Source organism: Pinus tabuliformis, chromosome 6, assembly GCF_031772625.1.
Source record: "Pinus tabuliformis cultivar Carrire ecotype Pingquan chromosome 6, CPIR1, whole genome shotgun sequence".
NCBI lineage: Eukaryota > Viridiplantae > Streptophyta > Pinopsida > Pinales > Pinaceae > Pinus > Pinus tabuliformis.
The window spans coordinates 1,852,869,548-1,852,875,066 of record NC_142292.1 but is presented as its reverse complement, the minus strand read 5'-3'; positions in this window follow the sequence as shown (position 1 = coordinate 1,852,875,066).

Genomic DNA, 5,519 nt, shown 5'->3' with positions numbered 1-5,519 from the left:
ACCTTAGTCCCGACCGACTAGGTAGGGTCGGAGAATTGTTTGCATTCCTTTTAGTGGCCTTGGGCGCTAAGCCTTCAACACTATATACGTATATTTACCATGACTATGACTCGACAAGACTTCAAATCAGAGACCGACCCTTTCTTCTGATAGTAACTATTGATTCTGTTGGCTTGGTCCCGACCCCGACCTTTTGACCTATTAGAACACATATAAGGTCAACCCATTCTCCACACTCAAAGCTTAAAAAACATATAACAAGCATTTAAAAATCTATGATCTTACAAATTTTTTGATGCTGATGTTTCATCATAAAACAAGTTCTCGAAAAAAACAAAATATAGTGGAATATTAAAAGCATGACAGATAGAAAAAATTGATTGATTGATTGATTTAATGCAATTATAATGAAAGCGACTTCCGAGAATCTGATAGATCAAAAAAGAAATTGATTCACAATAATATTTCTAGACTTGACCACATCTAATAACAATTATAATATATAGTCCCACAATGTATAGACCATGTTGGGGTCAGAGTTGATCTCTTCCTGTGGGCTGTCAAGTGAAACTTGGTCCCGACGTTCGACTACTGGGGTTGGGGCTGATCTTATAGCCGGGCTAATGTTCAGAAATAAAAACAAAGGTAAACTGAATATTGATTTCATAATGGTTCAAATGTCGAAATAATGCAAGTATTGTTGCATTATAATTAAGGCAACTTGATGTATTCCCAAAGAAAAGCCTTCCTTCCATCCTTTTCAATTCCCGTCTTAGTTTAGTTTAGCTGCAATATAATAAATAAAGTTATGATTTTGTAAATAAATATATCAATATTTATCTTGCCTGGGGTTGGCATAGGCAGAGACATTTGACTGTATGAAAGCATCTGAGCCAATTCCAATTCGAGTTAGATAAATGATAAGAAATAAGATCTTAAGCAAGAAATTATGAATGAGATGTGAAAGCTATCGGAGAGCGAAGCAAGCGGTTGGAGTGAGTACTTATTGATAAGATCAAAAGGCACACACTTTCCCATTCAAGCACAAAAATAATATAAAATATAAATCTACAATTCGCTTCCAAAGCTCGAAGTAATCAAAACATTTTCACTGAGAATGGAAGCTACACTAAACGTATTCTAGGTTTGTGATTTCTCATAAATCAGAAAAATTGTAGCACACCTCTTCATATTATCTCCTATTCAATTTTTTCTTGATTGGATATCTCATTAGTACCAAAAGTTTCATCATTATAGAAGTATGTTATTTCATCATGAATGACTACCAACCTGGAAACAAGCTAAAGACATGAGAGTCTAAGACTTTACATTTTTTTCCTATAAAAAACAACAATGAGAACATGGCCAAAAACAAAGCCATGTTTTCTTCTTTAAATGATTGTAACACCAAAAATATATATGTTGGTGATGATAGATCTCTTAATGTTGTAGGGACTGGAAATGTTCATCTAGACAATGGTCAGTTTAATGATGTATTATGTGTTCCAACCTTATCCTGGAACCTTCTATCTGTATATCAGATAACTCATTCAGGTGAAGGTAAAATTGTTGAATTTTAACCTCATGATGTTGTAATCAAGGACTTAAGAGATCCTAAACAGATTTTGGCTACTGGCATTGCTGATGATTCTACAAGGTTGTATATGTTTCACAACTTTGGGTCATCAAATATTCCCTCAGTATTTGTTGCTCATAACGATGAAGTGAGCAAACTTTGGCATGAGCGATTTGGTCACTTAAACTATCGCTCCCTTCAGCATCTATGTAAAGAAAATATGGTGACAGGGCTTCCTATAGTATCTTGCAGAGATGGTGTTTGTTCCAGATGTGTACTCGGAAAACATCATCGGGACAGTTTTGAAAAACGTGCCTCTTGGCACGCCTCAGCCCCTTTACAGCTTGTGCATAGTGATTTATGTGGTCCACTTCCAGTTGTGTCATTCTCTGGCTGCAAGTATTTCTTAACTTTCATTGATGAATTCTCCAGACGCACTTGGGTATACTTCTTAAAACTCAAGAGTGAAGTATTTAACACTTTTTTGGCCTTCAAGGCCTTTATTGAAAAACAATCTGGACATCAAATTCTTAAGTTAAGATCTGATAATGGCGGAGAATATGTTAAAAACACATTCATCAACTATTGCACTGAGAATGGAATTCAAATGCAACATACTGTTCCATACACTCCACAACAAAATGGTGTAGCTGAAAGGAAGAATCGCACCTTAAAGGAAATGGCTAATTGTATGCTACAATCTAAAGGACTTGGTCTTAGTTTTTGGGCAGAAGCAATTAACTGTGCAAATTACATAATAAATCGCACTCCTACTAAGGCTTTAAAGAATATCACTCCAGAAGAAGCATGGAGCTCAATCAAACCAGATGTAAGTCACTTTCGTGTTTTTGGAAGTGAAGCGTGGGCCCATATTCCAGATGAAAAACATAAAGCTTTAGAACCTAAGAGTGAAAAATGTACTTTTGTTGGATATTCTGAAGATGTCAAAGGCTATAGACTTATTCCATTTAAGTCCAAAAATGTTATCATTAGAAGAGATGTAAAATTTGATGAAAATATATCGGCCTGCGAGCCTAGTCCGGCGGATGTGCCACCTCTCCCTATCTCTTCTACCTTTGAAAACATTTCTTCTTCAGATGATGAAAGTGAGGATGAAAATCCTCCCCCACCATCTCAGGATCCTCCTTCAGCTCCTGAGCTTCCAAAATGGGTTCGTGCTACTCGAGATGCAGCAGGTGATCTTGCCGGTGATCCTACAGATTAGCAACGTACACGTTCTCAGTTCGAGAGAGCCTATTCTTTACTGACTCAAGCTCCAGTATGATCCTGACACCTTTGCAGAAGCTTCAGTCCATCTAGATTGGGAAGCAGCTATGAATGAAGAATATCATTCATTATTGGCAAATGATACATGGGATCTTGTTCCTCTACCAAAGGGACGAAAATTTGTGAGATGCAAATGGGTTTACAGAACCAAGTATGGACCAGATGGGAAAGTTGATAAACATAAAGCCCGTCTTGTTGCTAAGGGTTTTTCACAGGTTGAAGGCATTGACTACATTGAAACCTTCTCCCCTGTTGCCAAAATGAACTCTATCCGCCTTGTTCTTTCCCTTGCTGCCTCTTTCAAATGGGAAGTCCATCAGATGGATGTTAAATCTGCCTTCTTGCATGGGGACTTGCATGAAGAAATATATATGGAACAACCCATTGGCTTCATACAAACAGACTCCAGCCTTGTATGTCGACTTAAGAAATCCCTTTATGGTCTCAAGCAAGCTCCTCGGGCTTGGTATGCCAAAATGGATAGCTTTCTTTTAGAATCTGGCTTTTCTAGGTGTCATTCTGACAATACTGTCTACACCAAGAAAGTGGGCAACTCTCTTATCATCCTTGTTCTTTATGTTGATGATCTTATTCTTACTGGTAGTGATCCCAACCTTATAAACCATGCGAAGTCTAGCCTTAAAAGGAAATTTGAAATGACAGACTTAGGACACTTACACAATTTTCTCGGTCTTCAAGTCTTGCAATCCAAGGAGGGTATTTCTCTTTCCCAGTCCAAGTATGCTTGTGATATTCTACGTCATTTTCACATGGAAGACTGTAAGCCAGCCCCTTCTCCCTTTCAGTCTGGAGTCAAACTTTCAGTCACTTGTAATTCTCCTGAAGTTGATGCTACCTTATATCGTCAACTTGTAGGAAAACTTTTGTATCTAACCCATACTCGTCCTGACCTTTCCTTTGCTGTTGGCCTTGTTGCTCGGTTCATGCAAAACCCCCGTGAAAGTCATTGGAAAGCAGCTAAAAGAATACTTTGTTATGTTCGAGGTACAGTTCAGTTTGGGATTCATTACATTGCCGAAGCAGCTCCTCTATTGGTTGGTTCACTGATTCCGATTGGGCTGGTGACCCTGATGATCGGAAGTCTACTGTTGGTTATGTGTTCACTCTTGGTTCAGGACCTATTACATGGGCTTGTAAGAAACAAGCTGCCATTTCTCTTTCATCAGCATAAGCAGAGTATCGTGGTGCCGTAGAAGCTAGTAAGGAAGCCTTGTGGCTTCGTCAGATCCTGTCAGAGTTTGGCTTTCAGCAGCAGCATCCGACTACACTTTGGTGTGATAATCAAAGTGCCATTCAGCTATGTAAAGGTCCAGTCCAACATCAGCGCAACAAACACATTGAACTGCACATGCACTTCATCAGAAATCTCATTCATGACCATGTTCTTGAAGTGCAATATTGTTCAACAGATGATCAAGTTGCAGACATCTTCACAAAGGCTCTCACAGAGGCGAAGTTCACTAAACTTCGATTTATGGTTGGAGTTCAGGAAGTTGTCACTAAGGGGGGATAGGCTCTAGTGCCTCCTTCCTTCTCCTATTGTGTCATATTTGTAAATCCTTCAACCCTATCCCAAGTTGTTCTTAAGGGGGGATGTTAGGATATTCCGACACATAGGAAATAGTTAAGTACAACTTGGTCTAGTGTAGAGTTAGGTAAAGTGTGTTTCTTTACCGTTGTACATTTTGTAACTTACAATCCGACGGTCATGATATGTAGTGATCCGACGGTTCATTCTCTCCTCGGTATTACCGACACTTGATCCGTTGCTTTACACCCGATTGGTCCATGAATTCTATTTAAAGCGCATGGAGGGTCATTTGTAGGGTAATCCGTGCATGAGAGAGACATATGTAAATTTTCATTCTTTATTAATAAATTGCCTGAAGTGGCCGCGTTGGCTCAGGCCGTGGACTGTTTCCCTCTTTGAGGGTTTTAACCACGTCAAAATAATGGTGTATTGATCTGCGATCTGGTTGTGAGCGATGTCCTTTTGGTGTTCTGTCTGAGGAAGTTACCCTGTATATTCCTACATTATTAGTGTTAGCAATAAAATTAATAAATGGGGACCCTTCCAAAAAATTCAAATCTTAGCATTTAATGTTGCCTTTTGTTCTTAGGATAAAACAAGATATCAAAGTGGAAACTTGCTAAACATGTAAATTTACCTTTTCATTCGCCAAGCGCATGAAACATCACAAACTACTAGTTTCCTTATAAAAAGCGCTATATGACCATAAGACCTAAGAAAAGCTTTGTAAAACCCAATTTTAAAATGATATTATCGCATCGCAAAAGATCACAGCGGGCATCCCTTATAAAAGTAACCCCTCGAAAATGCGATCCGCGAGAATGCGAGATCACAAAGTCTTACAACCTCATCACATCGCAAATTCCAAATCCGCGATGCTACATTACGTAAAACACCCAAATATTGCAAAATGCGATAAGCCTCTCACAAATTGCATATCATAGCCGCCCGATGGAATGATGATTTCTAACGATAGTAGGTTTTGCGATATTGCGAAGCAAATCGCAAAATCGCTTTTATCGCAGATCTAAGGGCTCAGAGTTCTATGGCAGTGCTTTCCATCGTTCGATGCAAAGTTATGAACATTAAATTTTAACTTAACAG